This window comes from Manis pentadactyla, chromosome 5, assembly GCF_030020395.1.
Source record: "Manis pentadactyla isolate mManPen7 chromosome 5, mManPen7.hap1, whole genome shotgun sequence".
Classification (NCBI taxonomy): domain Eukaryota; kingdom Metazoa; phylum Chordata; class Mammalia; order Pholidota; family Manidae; genus Manis; species Manis pentadactyla.
In genome coordinates, this window is record NC_080023.1 from 19,284,903 (window position 1) to 19,311,782 (window position 26,880).

General features: G+C 43.4%; 1 protein-coding gene across 3 annotated transcripts in view; it reads right to left on the reverse strand.

Annotated features, from left to right (window-relative positions):
• The window catches only part of PPARGC1A (PPARG coactivator 1 alpha), a 620,182-nt gene extending 594,560 nt beyond the window's left edge, over window positions 1-25,622 (reverse strand). For all 3 annotated transcript variants that reach the window (XM_057502134.1, XM_057502133.1, XM_036921007.2), the window contains exon 1: window positions 25,323-25,622. The gene's annotated coding sequence lies outside the window, so the exon portion shown is untranslated. The remainder of the gene's footprint in view (window positions 1-25,322) is intronic.
• Between the last annotated feature and the right edge of the window lie 1,258 nt (window positions 25,623-26,880).

Consider the following 26,880-nt stretch of genomic DNA (forward strand, 5'->3'; position numbering starts at 1 on the left):
CTCTGATTTTTTTTTTTGTCTCATAATAACCTAATTGTTTCTGTGTCCTTTCATTCCTTTTCAGATTTGTATTCCCTGCCCCTTTCCACCCATGGGATCCTGCTGGTAGGACATTTGAATCAGACCTTACCTCATTCTTGGAGTCCAAGCTACCGCAGCCTGACTGCTAAAGAGCAACTGAATGAGCAAGTGTGGTCAGGGAAGAGCTACCACCCAAAGCAAAATTAATTCCCAAGGCTTGCTGGACCTGGCAGCACTGAAGCCTCACTCAGGAAGAGGCCCTGGAGGCGCCGGATGGAGGAGGTGGGGCAGCTGCCCCAACTGCGGACTTTGCTGCCTCGGCCCAAGGCTGGCCTCACATCCGTCAGGCCCACAGCCCTGGCTACTTGCCAAAGAAAAGAAAGAAAGAAAGAAAGAAGAAGGGAGGAGGGAAGGAGGGAAGAAAGGAAGAAAGGAGTCGGGGGAGGGAGGGAGGGAGGAAGAAGAACAAGGAAAAGAGAGAGAAAGGAGAGAGGGAGGAGAGGGAAGGGAGAATCTCTTTGGGATCTCAACAACCAGCTCATCGTGGAGATGATTCTTAGCCCAAGAATATGGTAGGACCTGAGTTTAGCAAAGGTACAAATGCAAATTTCAGCTTGTCCTTAAAATTCAATAGCATGAGAATGAAAAAGAAATGTTTCACCGAGTTGTGGCATTTAAGTGGTCATGCATTTTTCAATGTGACCGTTATGCAAAGATGTTTGTATCTACTCTCCTCAGTTGTGTTTCATTTAAATGGACTGGGGAAAAGTCCTCACAAAGTTAATTTAAAAAAATACAATCCTGGAAATCAAAGCTAGCTGAAACAGACTTTAGGGGTTAAAAAAAGTAGGATCAGAAATTACATTAGTCATGAGGGAAAAACAAAAGCAGAAGAGTAAACCAAATAAATATTCTTATTATCTCTACCTCTTGCTGATTCACCTCCAAATGCATTTTTATCTTGTATTATACTTCTAAAAATCCAGAAAGAAAAATGTCAGTAGATGACACCATGAAAAGGTTCATGGGATGCTGAGTTAATCTAAAACCTTTAGCAGTAAGGAAAAAAATTCATTTAAAGAGGCAGTCTCTCTTTTTAAAAAATGTGGGGCTGCATGGGTAGTTTTAATTCATAATCTTACAAGCATGCAAAATGAAGTTCACAAAGGTCTAATAGAAACCCTAGATAAATTCAAGATCATCCATTTCACCCCTGTGTTCATACATAACAGCTTTAATACGTAAGATAATGACAGCAATGATAATGACCTTAACTTGGGTAATCCATTTGTTGACAGCAGGTGATAATTCGACCTTCCTGATAGTAATCTGTTATTTGGCAAACAAGAGAGAGGGCTATTTGCCACATACATTTATTTTTATGGGGAGGACATGTTTTATAAAGCTGGATACGGGACAGTACAGGTGTGGAATTAATTGTCCAAGTTGCAAAATATGTTAGGGATGGTATGTTAAATCTATGGCACACAGTGGCCCTGACATGATTAAATGTTCACTTCTATTAACTAACCACAAGCCTGTATTTCCAATTATAGTGGTGAACTGCTTTTTGTTGAGTGGATTAGCTTAGTACTTCATTCTGCTGGTAGTTTTATGATCTGAGATCTTTAATTTTCCCAATTCAACTTGTAGGGCCACAAAGACAAGCTGCCTGACTTTTAAATAATATATTCCCCTTTTAAATTTCTACCTCCTACCATTTCCTAGGAGTGCCATTTCCTGTCACCATAATTATAATAATTTGTACGTAGTTCCTGGGATCACATTTCTAATTGAGTCCTAAATTGGTTAACCTCAAGAAGTTATTAATATGCTTTTTTAACCTGCACAAATTATATGTTTGTCTGGTTGGTCAAATAATGTTCATTATTACATACATTCTTTGCCTCTCTTCCTACAGTTTTACTGTCACTATTTTAGTCCAAAATATGTACATTGTTTTTTATAATAAGCTACAATCACAGAACTGTAGGAGTTGGAAAGGAAGGTCTGGATAAGGGATGAGTAGGAGAAACGGCTCAGTGGAATGAGAGATCTCATCGCACTCCAACACCAAGAAACAGGTCTGGTGGTGGGGAAGGGAAGGTGTGAAGGCTCTAAGAGGTGATACCAGGAAGAGCTGGCTACCTGACAGGTCAGAGAGGACCATACCAAGGTGAGCGAAAGACAATGGGACTCTGAAGGGTTCTTTAACAAGGGATGACCACAGCCACACTTGTGTTTTAGAAACTTCATTTCTAGGCAGTTCTAGTGGCTCAACAATTAAGAATCTACTGTATTCATCCAAGCAAAAATTGATGAAAATGTGAGCCAAAGTTGTAGCCAAGAGGAAAGGTCAGTTTTGAGAGTTGTTTCTACCCTCAAGAGCCTACCATCTAGATTGGAAGATGAATGAAATAAAATGCAGGAAAACAGAGAAAGGCACAAGGTCATTCACAATCAAATGCTGTGTGGACATCACGGAGGATGAGATCGGTGTAAATCAGAAAGTCAGAGTGACTCCCTTGAGAAGATGAGACTTATACTTGGGAAGAAGTGATTCAGGAGACAGTGGCCTTGGTGAATATCTGGTGAGCAGCTAGTCTGTGTCAGTTTTGGAGAAAAAGAGAGAGGGCCACTGCTTGCTCTGACCAGCCTGACTGCACAGAGTAGTTTCACATTGAAGTAGTCACTCAGCGAGTCTTCAACTAATCCTCCCTCCAGAAAACACCCCCATGACTAAATGACCAGCTCTGTACAAAAACCCAGAAATATTAAGACATTTTCCCCTATTTTCTAGGACCAACCCTATCCAGTCAGCAGCATTCACAGGTGTGAACATTAAGTAAGATCTCAAGACTGATGATCTGTCTTGAAGATTTATATAATCTTCTTTCTCTGACTGGTCTTTCATTTAAATGTTTCCTAAATCATGTTTCAATAGGCCCAGGTTGATATAAAATCAATATCTTCACAATTCCTTTTTGTCTACAATGACACAACCAGATTGTCAGTACTGGATGTGTTTTATAGGGGCCCTGTTCAGAGTACCAGCAGTGCGTTTTAACATTATAAAATAGTAACAACTGTATCCATAGGGCTCCATTCTTCCAAGCCTCTCAAAAAATGTGTTGGTATTTCTTAAGCTTTGAACTTAAAGCATTTCAGAGGTTTAGTTAGGGTCATGTCTGTAGCCCCTCTGAAGTCCTCAAATCTGTCAGGGCGTGGGAGAGATGAAAACGATTCCCAAATTTCACAATTACGCATTTCTGAGTTTATTGGAAAGGCAGTGCCCACCTTTGGCAAATATATTCTGAGAATCTGGAGAACTTTATTGGGCAAAAGATACTCATTCAATATCATTGAAATGATTCTGTCCATATTGTTATGGTTTGGGTGTTTGCATCCCCTCTAAAGGCATATGTCAAGATCCTAACACTCAATGGGATGATAGTAGGAGCTGGTGCTTTGGGGAGGTGACTAGGTCATAAGGGTGAAACTCTCATGAATGGGATTAGTGCCACTGAGAAAAAGACCCCAGAGAGCTCTCTCACCCCTTCTGCCATGTGAGGGGGACATGGTGAGAAGACAGCCATCTGTGAACCAGGAAACAGGGTCTCATCAGACACCAATCTGCCAGCACCTTGATCTTAGACTTCCAGCCTCCAGAACAGTGAGAAATAAAAGTTGTTTAAGCCTCCCAGTCTGAGGTATTTTTGTTATAGCAGCCAAGCTAAGAGAGTGGTGATGCAGGATTGTCCCAACACATCTTCTATTTCCCAGCTGAACCTTGTTCTGGAAATCAGAGTAGAGCAAAGCCAGGATAAGGAAAGGGACAGTTGAACTTCTCCACATCTTCACAAATACATGCTCTTTAGTTTTTTGATACTAGTCATCCCAGCAGGTCTGAGGTGATATCTAATTGTGATTTTGATTTGCATTTCCCTGATGATTAGTGCTGTTGAGTATCTTTTCATAGACCCACTGACAATTTGTATGTCTTCTTTAGTGAAGCCTCTATTCATCTTTAGCCCATTTTTTAAATCTGGTTATTAGTTTTTTTGCTACAGAGTTGTACATGTCCCTTATATATTATAGTTCCCTCAAGGTTAAGACAGAGACAAAGACACTTATAACACAGAAAGATGCCAAGGAAAGGCCTTATTGCTAGATAAAAAGTGAAACTTTCATTATTTCAGGTGGTGTTATGGACTGAATGACTGTGCCACCCCAATTCATATGCTGAAATCTAATCCCCAATGAATGGAATTAGGAGATGGGGCCATTGGGAGGTGCTTACGTCATGAGGGAGTGGCCTCCACGATGGGATCTGTGCCCTTATAACCACAGGAAGAGACCAGAGGTCTTCCCGTCCAGGCACATGAGGATACAGTGAGAACCAGCTGCCTGCAACCCAGAAGAGGGCCTCACCAGAACCCAGCCATGCTGGCATCCTGATACTGGACTTCCAGCTTGAAGAACTCTAAGAAATAGGTTTCTGCTGTTTGAAAGTCATCCAGTACATGGCATGTTGTTAGAGCAGCCAAAACTCACTAAGACTGATAGGTAAAGGTGGAATTTACTGGAGAACTGTCTCATTCTTCTGCTTATTTCACAAGTATAAGATGCAGACCACTGCATCTAGAACACACCCTTCTAGAGCAGGCCCTTCAGCCGCCAGCAGCAGCTCCTATCTGACTACCGCTCCCCCACCGCACACCTTCCTCCTGTCCTGCCTAGAGATGACCCACATTCTCTGCATCAACAGGGCCTTCTCACCCTCTCCACGACAGGACAGAGGCACCCTCCTTCCCCGCTGCAAGTGGCCCCAAGGCTGTGGAGAAACCGAACATGGCTTTTCTTCATAGAACAGCTAAGGGGGATCCATCCCAGCACCAGTGCATGGATGAGGGGCCACATTAACCAGCCCCAGGCCACCACAAACCAGGCCAGACAGGTAAGTCCAGGGCCTGAGCCAAACAGAACTGCCATCTGAAAAACTGAGCGAAGAAAGGCAGAGAAGGGACCTCAGCCAGGATGCAGCACCAGAGCCGAGGTGGTGATGCAGCATCAGGACTGGCAGCCTCTGGGCTGAATCTTAGGCCACGTGAATCAGAGTTGAAAGGGCTGCTAAGATGGTGAGGGCAGGCAGCCTTTGTTCTGGCTCTGCAGTGTCTGGTCCTGCTTCCTGTGAGATGTGGCTTCACTTCACTTTCCTACCTTGAATCCCTTGAATGATGTGTCTGAATCCTCACCCTACATTTGCTATGCACCAAAGCCATATGTGTGTGTTTGTTGTGTGGGTTTTCTTCCTTGCAATCAAAAGGAAGACCACTGGCATGAAACAGGCCCAGAGGACATCCGTCCCCACAGAACTGAGGTCACCAAGGCAATGACCGGCAGCCCCAAGAGACTTCAGCACCAAGCTGTTCTTCTAACAGAGCAAGCCTTCTTTACAGCAACCAAGCACCCAGAGGTCTGCTCATTTAGACATTTAGAGCATTTTCTAGGAAGACCAGAGGGTGGGCAAGGGTGCTTAGAGTGCCTACTGTTAAATTTTCTGAAAGTTCTCCTTTAACCCAGACATTACTTTCCTATATAACTGGATACATCATTTTTCAACACTTTACAATAACCCCACTTCACCAAACAGCAGGCTGTGCCTTGGACCTGAACTCTTTGTCCACTGTCCAGTGTTTGATGAGCCCACAGCAGGTCTGCCATTGGCATTTCGTACCCAAACTCAAATGACTGACAATGGTGAACAGAGACAGCTGCCCAAATTCTTTTCCACTTACAGTAATGATGTCCATTTTCAGTCCCTGCTTCCATCATGTCTCTCACCTGCTTTACATAGGAGCCCCCAACTGCTCATTCTTGCCCCCTTATTCATTCGTGCCTCTGCTAGGGCCCATCCTCCTTGAAGCAGCCAGATCAATCTTTTTGTAAACATAATCAGCCCACGTCCCTCACCTGCACAAAAATGTCCAGTGGATCCCCCATCACTGAGAATGAATTCTAAACTCCTCCCATGGCACCTGCAGTCTCAGGGGGTCTGACCTGTTACCTCCATCCCTATCTCAGTCACATCACCTAGCTCATCCAACTGCAGCCACATGGCCAGTGCCATCCACTTCTGGCTAGGCCATGCCACCCCAAAGAAGCTCCAATGAGACCCCACAGGGATTTCTTCCGGCAATCCACCCTGTCCCCCCCTGCCACCTGACCATCCCCTCTGCCTCACACACACCCCATCCCATCACTGTTGGTCCCATCACAGTCCTCTTTCATAATCTTCATAGCACTTACTACTTTCCAAAATTAATTTCAGAAATAAACCAGCATTCAATTTCATGGTCTTCATTCTCTCTCTTCCCATCAGATTATACATTCCACCAAAGTCAGGGCCTTTCTTTCTTGCTCACTGCTCTATATTCAGGTTCTAAAACAGTGCCTAGAACATGACAGCCTCCCAAAATATTTGTTGAAAGAATAACCCTTTAACATGAGATTGAAAGATTCACAATTTTTCAGGGAATTTTGTTCAAAATATTTATTCCCCATTTTTAAAGCCCAAAGTACGATTTTCTATCTTAACATTATTTTTTCCACAGATAATGGAAATATAGTCACCATTTGGTTTTGAAATACCACTCTATGTTAAATACCTAAGGAATCTGCATTTATTATAGGTCAACCAAAAAGAACTGGGTATTACCTGTCTCCTGTAATTGGACTGTATTTTACTGAAGAATCATGTTATTCTAGAGTTTTACCTTCTAATTTTCTATGGTATTACATGTTCTTATTCCCTGCAAATAAATGGGCAGTTTTTTCCATTTTGTTTGCAAATCAAGGGAAAAAAATATTAAAATCTGAAGTAGACAACAGACCTTCTGGAAATGAACTGACTGGTGTGTATTAGAGCACAAGGCTTCTCAACAAAGGAATAAAAGTGCTTGTTCCTAGACAATACTTTATGGAAACTTACCTCATCACCAACATGGTCTGTGGGAACAAATCCAGAGGGAGACAGAGAAAAATAAGGTTAAACTGATATTATGGTTTCCCTAAAGTTGTCTCTTGTGTACCTGATAAGAGTCTGGCCACATGTGCCACATCTGTCTCCCTCTCTTTTTATATCAACATCATTGTTGTTGCTTCTGTTTGCATCCACATGCCAAGCCCTGCCCTGAGCTTTACAGATGTATTATCTCACTTAACTCTTAGCAATAACCTCAATAAGTAGATATTACAAAATCCATATACAGATCAGAAAACTGAAGGTTAGACTTACAGACCTAGTTATAGAATACCAGACCTTCACTATCACACTATTCTTGTATTTTCTTCTAGAATTTCTCTTTGGATAAATTTCAATATGGAGAGGTAGAAACTAAAAGCAGTGTAGAATTCTAATGCAAACCTACCTGGGAAGAGATAAATGTTTCAGAGATTCTTTTCTTCCCAGTAAAAATGGAAGAACCTGAAGCCTGAATTATACTCACTAGTAAAAATGATGGCAGTATTAATAATCACTGTGTTGAATTCATTATAAGCAACCTTTCTCTCTTCTCTTGATTTCATAAACACTGCATATTAAGTCTGGACCAGATGCCTACAAACATCTTTGAAGACAGTATTTCATCATCTGACTATCTGACCATTTGAAGGAAAAAAACATAGCTTGCACCAAATTCCTCACCCTTATAAATGTTTTTAAGGCTTAATGGAAATGTAGCACCAGGTTATTGCCCTTTAAATGACCCCACAAGGGCCTCTTCTGTTATAAAAGATTTTCTCAGAATCCAAAAACTGTCTAAGAAAACAATTATTTATTTTCATAACTCTTCTTGAGTCTGCTCAAAGACAAGAAATTACAGGAAATTTGATTAGAATCACAAATAGCTCTAAGAGTAATAGTAGTGGAAGATAACTAAGCTATGAAATCAGCATTTCAGCTTGGGTTCCTAATCAAATAATTCTTTGACTTTCATGATTTTGTTTAATCTGTAATACCCCTTCCCAGCATATACCATAAACTTTGATTTCATGTTTGCATAAAAATGACTCCAGCATCTATATTTGTATTGCATCTTACTGACTGGAATTAAATTCACCACCAAATAAAGATTTTAAGCTTTTCTTAAATACTCAGGGCTCATCATATTTTCTACTCTAGCTACAGAAAAGCATATGACTATTCCTTTTTAGACTATAGAATACCTTTTTAAATGCTGGTTAATATCTATATCAGGCATGACCCTAATGGCATTTTCAACAAAAGTCTCTTCTACATGTGCACATAGACCACTTATTAATTGTATCCCAATCCTTCTGCGTACATTGCCATCATTGCACTTGATACCATGAAGTGCCTCATGAAACCAGGAGAACTGGATTGTGTTATGGATAACCTCTTGTGTCAACTTGCCTGGGCCATGGTGCCTGGACAGTTGGTCAAACATTATTCTAGATGTTTCTGTGAAGGTGTTTTTTGAATGAGATTAACATTTAAATTGGTTAATGTGAATAAAGCAGATTGCCCTCCATAATGTGGGTGGGCCTCTCCAATCAGTTGAAGGCCTTAATAGAACAAAGACTGGCCTCTCCTGAGCAAGAATTCTGCCAGCAGATGGCCTTCTGACTCTAATGGCAATTATTCCATTGGTGTCCAGTCCGCCAACCTGCTCTGCAGATTTTGGACCTACCATGCCTCTACAAGTGCATGAACCAATTGCTTAAAATCAATCTCTCTCTCTCTGTCTTTCCTCTCTTTCTGTGTCTCTACACACACACACACACTCACACACACACACACACACACACACACACATTGTTTCTTCTGTTCCTCTGGAAAAGTCCAATACAGGCTGTTTCAGAGAAGTCCAACGTAGCTGTCATTTGCAGTCTCAGTTCCTTCTCTAGCTAAAAGAATGTGACAGCTAGAATCATCTTACTACCTTGTTTATGGTCAGCCAACAGGCATAAGGCCACATTCACCACTCACTGCTAAATGACAAAGCCTGAGATCACTGAAGACCATCACCAAGGGTTGTTAATTTTACTAATTTTTTCACAAGCAGGCAATCATTCATCTAAATTAACCACTATTTATTGGAGGTGTACTGTCAGGCACTGGAGATAGAAGACATAGTATGTTACCCTCATGGAGCTTACACTCTAGTGAGGGAGATGAAAAAACGGCAAAAAATATAATATCACTTGGCATTAACAAACCTAACAAAGGGCATGAGATTTCAACCCTATCATTATAATAATGCTGCAAGGTAGAAAATGGTGGGGGGGAGATTGTTACAGGCTGACCTGTGTTCTCCCAAAAAAATTCACGTGGAAATCCTAACCACCAGCCCCTCATAATGTGACTCTATTTGGAGATAGGGTCTTTGCAGAAGCAATTACATTAAAATGAGGTCATTAGTGTGGGCCCTAATCCATTATGACTGGTGTCCTTATAAGAGGAAAATTTGGATACAGACACAGAGACAAGACCACATGAAGAGACACAGAAAGAAATGGCCTCGTGGAAGCCTGGGAGAGAGGCCTGGAATGGATCCTTCCCTCATGGCCCTCAGGAGGAATCAGCACTGCTCACGCCTTGACCTTGGACTTCTAAAACTGAGACAATAATTTTCTGTTGTTTAAGCCACCCATTTTGTGGTATTTTATACAGCAGACTTGGCCAATACAGAGGTTAAACTTAAGAATTATGTGGACTACTTGTTGAAGGTAGGCCCAATTAAGAGGGTTACCATAAAAGCTAATCAGTCTGACCTAATGGTTGACTAGAAGTGAAAGGAGAAGGAAGGCAAGAGATACAGGCTGACATGAGTTATGGGTATAGGAAACTGTCAATGTGACCACTGATTGTCTCCCACCACACACATGCATGGCTCTGCAACTCCCCCTACCAGAGGTAGAATCTGTGCCTCCACACCCTGAATCTGGGTGGGCCGTGTGACTTGTTCTGACCAAAAGCATAAGACAGAAGTGATGTTTTACATCCAAGACAAGGCTTCTAAAGACCTTGCAGCTTCCTCTCTCTTGCTTTCCTTGGGAATCCTGTGATCACTACTCTGTGAATGAGCCTGGGCTAGCGTGCTGGAGGATGGAAACATAGCTCAGTTAGTCCCATACACCCAGCCAAAAGCCAGCCATCTGCCAGACATATGAGGAAGGCCATGAGCTGCCAGCTGACTGTGGACCTAGGTGAACCCAGCTGAATCCAGCAGAAGAAGTACCTGGCTGATCTCAACCCACATCCCTGACCTATATAATTTTGCACTTATGAATGGTTGTTTTGAAGCCATAAGATTTGATATACTGCAAAAGTTAGGATAAGTATTGTTGCCTTTCACCCGGATAAGGAATTCAAGAGCAATGCATTCTGGATAAGGAATTCTACTTTTGACCTACTGTGCTTGAAATATCAATGGGACTGTCAAGTGGCCAGTTGATTAAAAAAATTCTGGAGCTTAGGAGGGAGATTTTGCTTGGAAATACAAATCTGAAAGGCAGGCATGTGACTGATTTTCCCGTGCAGGTAGATTGCACAGGAGAGCAAAAACAGAGTGAAAAAAGAAGAGATGGAGGTTGGGACCCAAGGAGCATCACATTTAAGGTAAAGCAACACGAGGGAGTCAAGGAAGGAGAGGAGGAGACACAATGAAAGACAGGAAGATGCCACCGAAGTAAAAGGAAATTTCTTGACAGAACCAAAGTTGCAGAAATGTCTTAAAAAAAAAAACATACACAGAACTCATAAGAGTCCCCAGCATTTGGGAATTACAAAATCATTGCCAGAAGAGTTTTGGCGAAGTGTGAAAGCTAAACAATTATCGGAGGTTATTAAAAAGTGAATGGGAGGGGAGCACATGGCAACAATGAGCACCTACAAGTCTCTAGCTGAGTTTGGTAGGTAAGTCACTTGCCCTGGACCACTGTCAGCCTCCTCGGTCCAGGAATGTGTGAGCAACTGTGGGAAACCAACCTTAAGAGTCATGCATATTTGTGTCATTAGAATGTATAGCCCCAACGTCAACGGGGCCTTTTGTGCCATTCAACAAGAGGAGACAGGAAACCTCTAAAGGGAAGTGAAAGGTTGATGGAGGAATTTTTCAAGTTGGTAGAGACTTTAGAACATGTATTTCTAAGTGTATGGAGTCACAAAATCATAGCTGAGGGGTTATATCTACATACATAGGGGAGGGATAATATCTACAAGTGCAAGAAAGTAGGGGTGGAAAGATGGAGATTTCCAGACATGAGACGAAAGGTTGAGGGAATTTACCGTGGGTGACCACAAATCCTCACCTGGGAAGGGAGCTCATGCTGGGCCGGGGAGTAGAGGACAACAGCAGTGTCTGGAGTTGAAGATATGAGCTTAATGACCTGTACAACGCTCATTTAATGGCACTGAGGCTGGGGACAATAAAATTATAATGGCATTCTCTAGCATGACTGGGTTTTTCCAGCAGTGGGCAACAGCTTGCATGCAGAAGGAAGCAAGGCAATTGGTTGGACTGATCCATTTTGTGGACCAATAGAAAAGAGCAAGAGATGAAGGACTTTGTGGTTTTGCCAAAAGAGTGGTTAAAGTGATGTATCACGAAGACTGGCTGGCTAAAAAGGAGCGATGGGGAAAGCACGGGGATGAGCTGGGGAAAAGGGAGAGGATTACAGGGACCAGCCATTTTGGAAATAAATGGGTGAGGGAGCAGAAAGGCTTTTAGGCTATAATCATAATGATTACCCTGGAGTTAAAGGTTCCAGACATACAGCCATTCCAAAGGATGAGGCCAGGGTGTGAGCAATGTGACTGGGCTGCCAAAGAATAGCAGAGGGTGAAGTGTTGTAATTTATGAGCCAAGCCATGGGTACCACCCACATGCACAGATGCTAATCACCCTGGCAGGGGCAGCTGGGGCAGAGAGGAGACATGAGCCAGGTGTCTGAGCCCTCAGGGGACAAGGTACAGTAACAGTGAGATGATAAGATGGCCAGGAAGAAGGATATGATATGTCTACACAGACTTCCCCAGGGGCGACAGGGATCATACAGTGTTACCTGCTAATGGTAAAGTAATGTTCCAGAAACAACAATGTCCACAGCCCCTCTGGGCTGCAGGGCTGTGAGCAAATGGACTGCCACTGTACCTCAAAAATTCACTTTCTTAGGGAGGCATCAGATTGTAGTAAAGGCAAGATCTGGGAAAAGGCAGTTATACTTTTAATGGACTAAGGGTCCAAAAGCACAACTGACCAAGCTGTGAGGCGGTCACCTGAGGAAGCAAGTGGAGCACGCCAGAGAGAAATGACAGTGACCTTCATGGTGGAATGCAATCATTTCTACTTTAGTACAAGAGTTTTCATGGCCACAAATACTTCCAATACCAAAAATAATGACCCATGAGTATAGCGTCGATATTCCCCTTCCATTGGAATTACTTCAGGAATGGTAAGAGATACTGCTCAGAGTCCAGACTTATTCCTGGTTTGGAAGTTTAAGTGATTCAGTGAGTGAAACAAGAAAGATTTTTCTCTCTGTAGATCTCAACAGAAACATAAGCTGATAGGTGTTTACAGAGATCTGCCCTGGAGAAAGAAAGAAAATGCTCATCTGATAACCAGAGTTAAACTCTTGATATCAACTGCTTCCTTGGGTGACGGGCGCCACATTTTTTTCTAGCAGCCCAAAGGATTCGCTGCAACTGAAGACAAAAGAAGGGCATCATGGTTATAAATATGACCTCTTGACGGATATGGCCATTAAAAAGGTTTGTGTTGAAGTTTTCATAAGGACAAAGAAAACACTGTAATATGAGGATTCATTTCCTAATAGCCTCCCCAGGGAGCCTGACAAGCAGCTACTGGGAGTGTTAGCTGGTACATTTATTGAGAGACATTTAACAAAAAAGTCTTAAAATTTCATGCCCTTTCACCCAGCAGTTCTGACTACTGGGTATTATCCTACAGAAATCATCATAGATAGGCACCAGGTTTAGTCATAATTGGTGACGTCCTAAATATCCACCTTTAGGAGGCTGCTTAAATAAATGATCCTATATTCACACAATAGAATGCTACAGACCATTAAAGGGGATATCGAGGCATATGAAATACCACATAGCATGTTGGTAATGATTTACAGAGCTAAAATCAGGTTATACTTATATAGGATACCAGTTTAAAAAATGAAATACAAAGGCCTAGAACAAACATTGGAAGTATATACATTAAAATATTAATCTGTGATTATCTTTAGTGTATGTATTATGTATGCTCTTGATTTGCCTCTTTTTGCTGAACTTTCCTAAAAACATTTCCAAAACAAAAATGAATCACATCTGTAATAAAAAAATCAATAATATTCTTTCATCAGTTTTCTGGCATATGATATTCAAAAACAGTGCCCTAGAAAATCCAATTTAAATATATTTTTTAAATTAAGTGCTAACATACAAGGAAAGTATTCCCTATACTTGAAAATGCAGGACAAAAGAGCTATTCATCCTAGTATTGAAGGGAAACTCCCTTTTTAGCAAATGTCTTTTGGAGTTGGTGCTTAAAGGAACATGCCTGCCCTTCTGTTTTCTGACCCGCTTTGAATTAGGGGCTGATCTCTTTAAATTTCTAGAATGAGTCAAAGGTGGTTTTGCTATTCAGATGGTCAGTAAAGATGTTAGTCAACAACTAAAATACCCAATCTTTTCTGTATCCCACTGTATCTCATGTCTTGGGTGGTATGAATAATGTTTTTTAAAAAAAGGCATTTATAAATCAACTAAGAAAAAAACTGTGGCTATTTATTCTAAATACAGTATCAGCATAAAGAAGTAATAATTACCACCAGCATTCAAGCAGTGCTTACTGTTTTAGAAGCCTTCTTAAATACTCTATATGCCCAAATACAAGATGAGGCATTTTCCCAAAATTCTCTGGGAAAAGGGTGTCTTTAAGTATTTTCGAAGGCACTTATGTTACAGGACATTGTCTAATTACTTTATTTAAACAACGAAGTAATTCTTGGAGAAGACTCATTAGCCTGAAATGACCTCAGTCAATGCTCGTTGGGATGCTTTGAGAGGTCAGCTGACAGAGTCTGTGGCAGAAGACGCAGACATTGCATACGGATTTAGTCGTTGCTCCTGGAGTGAGATCCCACAATACAAATGTTGAATATCATTGTAAACGAGCATTTTAAAAATATCTACCTAAGTGAGAATAATGCATATATTTGTTTATTTAACATATACTTTACTTCTGGGTCTGTATTTAATACTACTGTACTACAAAGATAGTTTCTCTTTCAAGAAGGCAAATTCCCTTTCCACCATGACGATGACTATGAGGGCACTTAACAGTTTACAAACACTCCCCAAACCATCATCATATTTGATTACACAAGTACAGTAAAAGAATGGATATGACCAAAATTTTGGAAAGATGAGCCAGCATTTATTTTAGTGCATGTAAAAATCAACCCATTGTGTTTTAGCAACATGTTCTCTAAGACAATTTTAAAATTATTTCTAATGCAACTGTTACTGGCAGGGTCAAAAAATCAATTACCAATAGAGTCCTACTTCCTAAAATAACAAGCCTTTGATAAACATTGTGGAGATGTTTCCATTCCTTTTAACAATTTTTTTGGCTCTTTTCACAAAGCTATGTAACCCTTTTAGTTTGACATCACACAAAGAAGCAAAGGATTTCATTAGCACTGCTGAGTGGGCCTCAGAGTGCATCTCCAACTTTAGATGTTGCATCACTCTCTAACTTGGGTGACTAATTTTAACCCAGGAAAACTTTAATCATCTATTAAAGTGCAATAAGATCCAAAATAAAACTTTACATTTGATTTACTAATTTAAACTGTTCTCTTGACATTGTCAACAGAGATTTTTAAATGATGCAAAGATGTTAACTTTCAGCTAAGATCGAAAGATTTTTTGCAAGCTTGTGACAGATGGAAAATAACGGTGGAAAACAACTGTCCTATCTAAATTATTAACTCACAGGATCCCAACTCTGCTCGCTCCTTTCCTTTGCTAAGTAAGAGAGAGGGAGGGCCTGCGGGTGGACTGCAGATTCACTCTCAGAAGTCCCTACTTGCAAATTTCCAAAGTTGAAACAGTGAACAGGGCAGACCCTGCCCCCTTACCCATTCTTCTCTCCGTGTACCATGGTTTTCTTGGTACTTCACACAGTTTAAAGGAGATGATCATTGACTGATGGATGGATGAATGGAAGGAAGGGTAGACAGATGACAGATTGATGATACATGTATATATATGAATACAGACACAAAAGGATTTATATATATATATAATGCTTATATATATATAGATATATCATATATGTCATGTGATCTATATCCTTCCTACTAAATTAATGCTCCTTGAGGAAAGGGACAAGCACATTTCAGGTGCTCAGTAAATCTTGTTGAATGAAAAAATTGACCAAAAAAACCCAAAACCACAAGCTTTGGCAAATACTGGACAAATTCCTCCTCCCTTCCTTTCTGCTGGAATGCCCCCACTGCTCCATTCTCACCCTTGTACTCACCTGCCCAAATTACCATCTCAAAACCTTCTGTGATTCTTCTAGTGCAAAGTAAACTCCCCCTCACCCAAATGACCATAGTACTGTTAGATGCTCCTTCCTTAACGCACTAGCCCTTTTCTGACCTTCTCTGCATAGAGGTGAGACTCCACTTGTAACCCACGCTCATACCTCAAGGAGCATGTTCTATTCATCTTTGATTCCCCTCCGCCATCCTTTAATTCATTCATCTGAAGGCAGCCTTGCATGGGGGCTAAAACCTAGATTTGGAAGCTCGACACTATGGATACCAATTCTGATTGTACCGCTTACCAGCTGCATGATCTTAGTTAAGATACCAAGTAATACTGCTGATAGTGTCCACCTCTTGGGGTGACTTTGATGACTAACTGAGTTAATTCATATACAGCACTTTATGTTTTCTGAAATGTTATACTAAGTGTCCAATACATGGATTCCATTATTATTGACTCACTATAATTTATTGAGAATCTACTACGTGCCAGACACATTCTGCTAGGCTGTCACAAAGCAGGTACTCTGTAAGATCTGAGGACTGACTGATAAGACCTAACACTTTATTAGTCTTTCCAGGTCCAAGGTCTCATTAAATCTTCACAACAATTCTAGGGGATGGATGACATCTTTCTTACTTTTATGCAGGAGCAAATGCAGTCCTTTCTGCTCTGAACTGCAACAAGCACATATTTGGTGGGTGAAAAGTCTCTCTAGTGTTCACCTCACAAGCCCTCCAACTTCTAGAGATTTTTTTTCCCATTCCCTCCTGCAGCTCCTCGACTTCACACGAAGCATCTTTTTTAGCATCTGTTCAGCCTGACTCCTGTCATTAGATACATTCTTGTGTGTTTATAATGCACCACTGATTTGTTTCAGACTAAATCGTGGGATCTAAAAATAAAGTGATGTAGAACATATTTCTTTGCATATTAACTTTAAAGAAATAGATTAATCTTTTAGAAATAATCAAAAATGAATGATCCACTCAGCATGTAGCAGTTACCAAGAAAAAAAAAAAGATTAAAAACCCTCAGATTCCCACTTTTCCTCCTTTATCCTTTCAGAATTTATTAATTTAAGTATATACTTCATAATTTTTCTTTTTAAAAATTAAGAGGTCTAGTGAGCCTATGGTAAACCAATCATGTTCTTCCCTGAAGATGTTTAAATGAAGGCAGGATTCATTTATTCTGCAAGTCAGATTCCCATTTTCAAAAATGACATTGCAGAATTGTCCCCAGCATCCTAAGAAATGGGACAAAAAGCAATAAATAAAGTGACACATATAATGGTATAAAGTTGTTTTCTAAGATGTCAGCCATTTATCCAACGCATGTGCTCTGTCTGGCTACTACAAGCAGACATGAAGAGGGATCCGGCAAAGAGGAAAGCAGGGCTCCTTCCCAGAAAGGAGCTTCTGGAGTAGGATGAGGGTATGACTTACACTTCAACAACAATGCAAGACAGAAAGGGCTTTAGGAAGGAGAGCGATGGCACTGGGAAGGAAAAATTAATTCTTGCTGAAGTTAAAATATGATTCGCCTATTTGATAAATCATTTAAAATCTTTCCCCCTTCAACATACACTCACACATACCCATCTCGACTACTTATTTCCTTTCTTTTTTGAAACCTGAAAACACTCTTGATCGTCAACCTTTTGGGTATTTATCGTAAGCTACCAACTAGGCTTGGTGACACCATTTAATTCAATTCAAGGGAACGGGGGATTCTGGTACCATATTCATAGTCTGCTTTCCTTAAAAAATTAACTAAAAAGATGGTAACATCACCTAATGGCATTTTCTCCTTTCCTTTTTTAAAAAGCATATGACCCAAAAGAGAAATATTTAAATAAAATTATTGTATCAAAAATGTGAATTCTTTGAAGAGACGAAAAAGTCACCCTGCCTTCTGGGGGTAAACCACTTTTCTGCTGCCCTTTCATTTAGTGCCGTGCTGTCCACAGTTACCTCTTCACTGGCTAAGTGTTGCAATTGCTCAGAAAGGGTTACATACACAAATAAATATACATTCTGGTTGCAACGCTAAATAATGAGGCAAACTGCAATTCATAAAATGCAGTCATTCCACGCCGCATTTCATTTTGGAAGAGGGAGGGCTACAGTCGACTGTGAACAATTACCAAATTGTCAATGGAATTCAATAAATGTTGTTTAAAAAAACTAATTATTTGTTACAATAACCAGCTACTATTGCCACTTTGTATTTGGAGATTTGTAAACTACTTCCATTCGAAATGTAATTGATTCCATTTTTATCATTTGTTCAAGTTTATGTGGTTGTTCCCATCCTAAGAGATGATAACATCTATTTTCAGCAAATTATACATTATAATTCTTCATTCAAAAGCCGTAACAGAAAACAAAATGCTAATTCATGCTGTAAACAAAACTACAGAATCATAATCATTCATTGTTAACATTAGGGACTAAACTGCTACTGGAAATAATAAATTGGAGCAAAATGTGGTAGGGGGTGTTGGTTAGAGCTTTCTTTCTCTTTGTGCCTTTTCTTCTTGTTTTGCTGTTACACAACTAACACACTTTGTTATACTCTTTCAGGCAAGAGATTACATGGATGTTTTGTCTTCACCCAGATGTACGCCAGACATTCACTTTTCTCCTTAGCTATTACCTGAAGTTCTCTATATTTCAAACCTCCAAGAAGAGTGCTTGCAAAGCAATCAGCAGTGCACACTAAAGAGAGGACGCATATTAGAACCGCACACCTGCTTTTCCACATTTCATTAAGCTTCCACACCTACGGCTCCCTTTACATCAGCGATCACCCTCCACCCCCTCCACACCTCTCCTTGTATGAGGATCTCTCGGCTACATCTTGTCAAGGCGGGCCTTCCCCCATGGAGAGCTCCCCCTCTGCATTGAGACAACAGGAAACAAACAAACAAACAGAAATCTGGTAGCTTTAATAAATTAGGTCAATTTGTATTTAAAAAAAGTAAGGGAATGGGGGATTCTGGTACCATATTCATAGTCTGCTTTCCTTAAAAAATTAACTAAAAAGATGGTAACATCACCTAATGGCATTTTCTCCTTTCCTTTTTTAAAAAAGCATATAACCCAAAAGAAAGAAATATTCAAATAAAATTATTGTATCAAAAATGTGAATTCTTTGAAAAGACGAAAAAGTCACCCTGCCTTCTGGGGTAAACCACTTTTCTGCTGCCCTTTCATTTAGTGCCGTGCTGTCCGGTTACCTCTTCACTGGCTAAGTGTGATCATCGATTTCCTATGGTCTCTCTGGAAGGAAGTTCTGCTTCCTTGACGATGACTACAAAGGGTGGGTGACCCCATTCTCATTCCAATGCAAACCCTGCTCTTTTACATTTCCGCTAGGGCCACAGGAAAGTGAAAGCAGCCAGAAACTCTTTGCCCTCTTCCTAGAGACTGTCGTGCTGTAACTACTGACATTTAATGTTCTCCCTCCTCCCTTTCCCACAACTATGTTTTGGAAGATCACAATACAAGGGATGAACCACTAAAAGGCATTAGTTCATGATGGACATAAAGGTTAGGAGCGTGATCTGATACAGAAGACACCTGCTCCAACACAGCCATGATGAGAAAACCAGACTAAACTGCAAACATATGTACATATACAGTACAAACCCAAATAATATGGATTTTATAAGAGTGGATTTATGCAAATATATATGTTTTATATATATGTGTTTTATGTGTATATAAAATGTATGTAAATACATATTATAAATGATATGTTTTATATGTATGTATTTTTCATATATATATTTCTGTTTTATATATGTACATATACATACATATGAATGATAGGGTTTTGATGCATCTGAATGATTATCAAATATTCTATTCATGTATCTTAAAATTACATTTTTTCTGTAAAGTGTTATTTTACTGATGCGTACATTTGGAATGAGTCCTCCACTAAATCATAATTATTTATGATGTCAGGAGCTGGCAATCTGAAGACGTAGTCTGTGTTTCAAACTGGACCAACCATTCAAACCAAAAAGAATGGTAAACTCAAACAGGCCATCACCAAGAAAAAAAGAAAGCAACAGGTAGTTATGGTTGATTTCACCAGAACAGAAAACTTCATTTCCCAATGAGAATTATACCTGGTTATATAAGTAACTAGAAAAATGGACAAACTTGGACAAAGAAAGGAGATCTCCCCTATTTCATGAAGCTGGCAAATGAACATCATCACTACGAAGTTGCTAGAAATGTACATGTGACCACAAGATGTCTTTATGTTGTGCTGCAGAGTAAGTAGAGAACACTGAGATCTTAGGCAAGGTACTTAACTCTCTGTGCCTTATTTTCCCCCATCTATAAAATGGGAATAATAATAAAAACACCTAACTCATATGTTGACATGGAAACTAAGTATGTTAAATACATGCAAAACATTTGGAACAGCATTAATAAACAGTAGCTACTGTCACTAGTCTTTGGTTCCCAAGGTTTAGGTCAACAGAACTTTATAAAGAAAAGCAAGCAATATTTTCAAGCTGAGTGAAAAAAAGGAAGTGAGCCTTTCTGGAAGATCTACAACAAACCCAAGTAATGACAAGTCCCTTTCACTTTTGTATTTTACTTAGGAGAAACCCAACTTTGGAAAAACTTGGGTTACATGAGCTGGATTTATGGGTGCATTTCTAAAATTGATTTCAGATAAATATACAGAAATGTACCTAAAAACTATTTTGCAACTCATACACGTATCCACATGAAAATAAAATGTTTAAAATGTGTAGAAACCCAGTTTATTATTTTTTTTTGGACTTTAAGATATTGGTTTTCTAACAACCTTGTAAATGGAGGACATTCCCAAGTCTTGGCTCATCTCTGTGGATCCAAACATTGTTACCACTTGAAGAATTATGAAATACCCAGAAAAGAGGGGAAAGAAATACTGAATTCTTGAAGTACTTGGAGCTGAGTGGAAAAGAAGTGTTCCTCAATGAGCTGCTCGATTCTGCTTTGGCTATCCAGATTCACAGAAGTCATGCCAAGCCAAAAAAAAAAAAAGGCAGTCAGCACAAGCTTTCAACAACTCACCCACATCCACTAACAATTCTGCATTGAAACTTGCATCCTGCATGGAAAGATAGAGTGAGTACACAGAATTACAGGTACGGGCCAACAAAAGTACAGGGTTGAATTCAAAACAGTCACTTCCTACTCTTGACAGTGCATGTCATTATAAGGATGCTATTGTATATTTCTAATCTGAAAATTCTGAGGGAGTGGCAGGGTGGGAAAAGAAAAAGTAAAAAAAACCTAGTCAAGCCTGGAGGTAATGTCTTTTTTCACAAACTCAGGTTAAGCTACCCAGGAACCAAAAACTGGTCAATCGGTGAATAAAGTCATGATGTTTGGCCTTATGGACACCCAAGCAGTCAGCTAATTGGCTCCATTTTTCACTTTCAATTGATTGATTCAATATCATACAGACCTGGCCTGCTTCGATCTGGGCTTACATAGTGACAACGAATAAGGTGACCCAGGTCTAAACTGCAAGCTGTAATGACCACTCCGTGGGCAGCTTCACGATGGAGACAGAAAGCTTAAACAACTACAGGAGAGACGAGGGGGATGAAAAGCACAGTATAAAAAGATAACGCTGGGTTTTGGAAGCTTGCACTACTGCCATCCCTAGGCGTGAAACTGTAAATTAAAGAATGGTCTGTTGTCTGCTGCATTGAGCCAAATCAGAGACATTTCACATACACACTTTAATTGGGGTTTTCATTCTAATTGAAGAAATAAATTCCACCTAAGCAGATGCTTTCCCCCCGCACACACACTCTCACTGTGGTATGTTTTGCACATTGGCAAGTGGGTGCAAAATATCTGAAACATGGTCTATTCAGATATAGGATAGAATTTCCCAGTTTTTAAATGGTAACAGATGCAGTTTCGGCTCTAATACACATTGGGCTCTCTCCAAAAAAAAAAATCACGCCAATCCACTCCACCCCCAGCTTTAGTAATAAAATGTCACAAAACAACTAAAAACCTTCCGGTCAACAGGATTCCTAGTTGGGGTTTTTGTTTTTGTTTTTGTTTTCAGTAATGCATAAATGCCCCAGTTGGTTCCAGATTTCCAGGTCTCTATATAAAGAACCCCCATCCTCATTTTTTTTTACTTGCTTGTTTATAACCAGAGGTGTCATAATCATGTTTCTTGTGAAAATGAAAGTAATCAAAATGCCTTGTGATTCCAGGAAAAGAGCTTCTTAGGAGACATGCCTGCCTGCTATTGATGTTGTAAAAAGGCTCCTTTTACATGGTATTAGATGTTGAGAGCACATCATATTGATCTAGAAATAAAAAGCTTGATTTTTTTTTTTTAGTTCAGTCAACCCTTACCTTCATAAGCACTTTATAACACTAGGAAGAGGGTTTTATTTTTAATTGAGGTAGAGTAAACAAATTATATTTGAAGAGCATTGCTATTTTTAGGGAATGGAGAATTTGTAAGCTTTTTGGCAGCAATTCAGGTAAAAATCATGAATAAGTCTCACTCTTTCAAATTTGGCCCAGGCCTCCCCATAGCAGCCCTGCTATGGGATTTACAGCCCAAGACGAGATTTACTGTTGCCTTTGTTTAATGCTTTTTCTCCGAAGGAACATTTAGAATTAGGTTTCTCAGTCACTTGCCCATGCTCAAACGCTGAAAAGGCAAACTGGAGGTAAGAACCTAGATCCTATGCACATTATATTCTTCCCTGAAAACTGTGATACGGCGGCCTTGGAAACTGCAAATCCTGGTAAGACGCACTGCCTGCCTGCATTTACCACCAGAGATTAAAGCTTCGGTAGCACTTGAGGGCACCTTTCTCTAACGGTGTACATCTCTCATTTGCTTCTGTACTTTGTCTTAAAGTTTATGCCGCACCACTAGAAGAAATCAATATTTCAGATAATCTCCCTTTCCCCACCATACAATCCCACAGCACTGAGTGGCACGCCACCCAATACCAGCCTGTCAGCTAACCATCCTCCACAGAGCAGCGCCAGCTGCTTTATCAGAAATCCTTTCGATTTTCTTAGCAAAATGAGTCTCCCTTTCTAGTAGAAAGATCTTGCCTTTTGGGAAAAGGCTCTCCCAAGTCAAGTTAAACTAACTTTATCGGAAGTAGCCGATAGTTTTCCTCTTTTTAATTCTCCCCCACCCCCCTTCTCTAGTTCTCTCCTTCCTTTACTCCAACCCTGCCCCGCACCCATCCCTCTCGCCCACCTCCTTTGGTTTCCAAGGAGTTTGCACGTGATTGCCTGTCTTAAAAAATCGGGCCTCAGCCCTTCGCTTTTAAACGCTCTTAAACGACTTGTTTCCTATCTCATTGAAGATGTTGCCAAGCCTCCCATCGCTGTAAAGCTGCATCACTCACTACATGCTTCCTTACACTCGGGTCTCCTTTCTCTCTTCCTTAGGAGGGAAAGAAAGTGCCCGAGTTTTGCAGCCTCGAGGTGCAGGTGCTGGAAACTTAGAACGCATCTGATACCAGGACTGAGGAGCGCGGCGCTGCCCAGGAATCCCGAACCCCGAATCCACGCCGGGCCTGTGCTGGGTGTGTGGTTCAAGCCTTTCCTACTCGCATCGGTCCTTAAAGGCGAGCTGGGGTTGGTTTCTGAGTCATCGACAATCACTCACACACACACACACACACACACACATAGAGGCGCGCGGACGCCCGCTCCTGGAGAGCTGGAGTTTGCCGAGCCAGAGGAGCCGTTGGCTCTCTGCAATCCGGAGGAGTCGGAGAAGGCATGGGGAGCACCCGGAGCCCGCCAGACGGGGCTGGGTGGCCTAAAGAAAGCCCCCAGCGCCGGCCACACACAGCCGGGGAACCCCTGAGTCCCTAACTCCGGCGCCGGCCCGACCACCCGGCAGTTCCTGCAAGTTTCTACTCACAGCCGGCCTCGCGTTTCCCCGCTGCCTCGCTCCGAACCCCCAGTCCGAGCGCCAGGGCTGCCCTCTCGCCCCACCCGCAGCTCCGCGCCCCGCGGGAGGCCGGCGCGCTTCCCGGGGAGGGCCCAGATGCCCCCACCCGCGGCGGCCGCCCGGCAGTCTGGCCGGAGCTCGCCGCCGTCCCCGCAGCTGCTGCCGCCGCGGCAGGAGCCTCTCCAAGGCTCGCGGGCCGCCCTTATGTATTATTCACTCCGATGGCCGCGGCGCGTTCTGGAAAGCCCACGCCGGAAACGCGAGGTCTTCGCCGGGCAACTACTAGTTTGGCATTTCAGTTTCTTGGAAACTGGGGGTGATGCGTATTTTTCGGTTGTTTTGCATTGGGGGTTTGGCTTTTCTGACCGGAGCTCACAGGAGCGCGCTGCCCCTCCGGCCCCGAGGGAGCGCGCCGGAGCCGGCGAGCGCGGCGGGCAGCCCCGCGAGCGGCCGAGGCTGGAGGGCGGGCTGGGGAGAAGAGACGCCGCGGCTGCCGGCGAGCCGGGCCGAACCGATCTCTTTCCTCCACACCCTCCAGCCGGCCTGCCCGCTCCACACCGGCGCGCGCTCCGCCGGGCCCAGGAATCCCCCGCGCCCTGGGCAGCCCACCGAGTTGCTGCTGCATTTCCCCCATTGCCCCTTCGGCTCGCCTCCGGCCCCAACTTTCCCCAGCTTGGACACCCGCGCGTACACACACACGCACACGCACACACACACGCACACACACCTCTCTCCTCTCCCTCGACTCCAGCTCCACTTCCCCGTGTAGTTTGGAGATGACAGATGCCTGTAGACTTTCACCAAACAAGCGGTGGGGGCAGCAGACTACAACAGTTATTTAATTAAAAGGCATTTTTCCTCTCTCTCGCTCTGGCTCCCAGAATAGCTTTTGCACCCCTCGACCCTGAGCACACGCCTGTCTCTCCAGGTTATCAGTGGCCCACTAACACCCATCTCCTTCCACGCCCCCCCCTTCCGGCGTCTACCTCCAGCTTCTCCTGCCCACCCCCCACCCGCGAGTCACACCGACATGCACACCTAGAGGCCAGCGGCGGGGAGCGTCGAGGGCACGATGCAGCCGGACTGCATTGCACAGTCATCAAAGTTAAGTGTGTGTGTTTGTGGGGTGCCTGTGCGCGCCAGGGGAGGCGCCGGGTCATGGGCACAGGAGCATCCACTCTGCCCCCCTCCTGCCGCGGGGTCAGGGGACGCCTCCACTTGAGATTGCAGCCATTTTAGGGAAAGAGGTTGCTTGGGGCCCAAGGGGAGTGGAGGGGAAAACAGCACGTCGCGAGGGACTCGTAGCTCCGCAGCCCCTCGGCGCAACCGGAGGGCGGGCAGGCGCCGGGCGCACAGGGGCGCGGCGCCCGCGGCGACTTGGGGAAGGTTGCGCTCGAGTTCCCCGGTTTTGCCTGGAGTTGCTCGGGGTAACGTGCCAGCTCCTGCCTCTTTCTCGGGTACCCGCTGGGTTGGAAGGTGGGGGGTGGGGGTGGTGTCGATGGCAGATTGGGCACAGGAGGACAGCTCCTGGACACTGGAGAGCTAGTACTGGGAAAGGGGGGCACCTCATCTCGCCGGTTGGCACTGACCCAGACAGGGCGACCCACTTGGCCCCCCGGCCTCCCCACCCCCTCCCAAGCCTGTGCCTCCCCGCCGAGTGCCAAGTGAGCGCGCGGCGGGGGGCACACGGCGCGACGCCGCCCGGCACCGAGCCACCCCTTACCTGGTTGGAAGGGGTTTCCCAGGAGGAGCCGTAGTTGTAAAAGAAGGAAGAGAAGAAGGTGTCTTCCGACAGCCCGCAGCCCGCCATGCTCTGGATGCAAATAAAATGAGGAAAAGGAAAAAAAAAAAAAAAAGCACACACAAAAGCAACCCAAAATTTTCTAAATCAAATTAAACCAGTAAGCGAAGAGAAATTCTCTCGAAAATAAAGAAAGGAGGGGGAAGGGAACGGCCAAGGGAACGGAAACTCTCGGCGGTGCTCCCTCTCCGGGTGAGGAGGGATGCTCGGGCTGCCGCCGCCGCCGCCGCCGCCGCCGCCGCCGCCGCCGCCGCCGCCTTCTCAAGACGGTACCTAGAGAGGTTCGTCCTGACTTGGGCAGCCGCCGCCGCCGCCTGTGCCGGCTGCGTGTGTGCGCGCGTGTGTGTGCGTGTGCGTGTGTGTGGTGTGTGCGCGCAGAGCGAGAGACCGCAGGGGAAGCGAGAGGGCGAGAGAATGAGCGAGCCGGGATGGAGGGCGCAGAGGCAGAGCGGGCGGGCGGGCGGGTGCGCGGGGGTGCGTGCGTGTGTGTGTGTGTGTGCGCGCGTGTGGCCGGGGGTGCGTCTGTTTGGGGAGCTCACCGGTGAGCCGGGGCCGTCACGTGGGCGCGCTGACTCCGCCGGCTGCCGGGGACAGCCTGTACTACAGCCCCGGCCACTAAATCAGCCCGCGCCGCCAGACCTGGGCTGCCCCGCCTCGGCCGGCCGGCGGCCCTCCCGGCTGGGCCGTGCGTGCCCGGGACGGCAGGGGGCGCGGGAGCGGCCGCGCGCAGGTGGCTGGGCGGGGAGGGGTCGACCCGCGCCCGGGAAGGGAAAGAAAGATGCCCACGGAGACGCACAGGTCTCCCGCTACGCCCCGCACCCTCCTGGCAAAGGCTTCTTCCCAGCCTCGTTGAAGATTTTTTCCCCTTAATTCCTCAAAATGCTTTCCCGTGCATAGACCCCTCTTCCCGTCTCTGGGAAATCATTTTCACACAGTTGCTATGTCTCGATTTTTTTTCTTCCCCGGTGCCCCTCGTACCCCGCGCGCGCGCGCACACGCAGGCACACACACACACACACACACACACACACACCCGTGGCCGCCTCCTCCCATCCCAAATGCAAAACCACTTCCTTTAGCCGGCTCCTGTAGTTAAGCTAAGTCAATGCTACATCAAACTAGGCTAGGCTAAGAAAACTGGAAAGTGGATTTAGGGGACAATACTGCCCCAGCAGGAAGAAAGGCTCTAGGTTGGCATTCTGTTGATTTAACAGTTCAAAATGCAGAAGAATTTTGTAGCTTCTGCACTAAAACTCAAGCCTCTTGAGTCACAATTTTTTAAATGGAGCTATATTCTCTTAAGTTTATTGTATGTTATAAAAACGTAGGCGGATATAATCCCCTATACACACACCTCAAGATGGTATTTTAGGGCCCAACTCTTCTCTCAATTTTAAGATTTGAGTAGCTGAAAAATTTTTTTTCCTGAAAGCTATTCCTTACCTGCTCCGCCCAACTCTTCATACTCGATATTTATAGC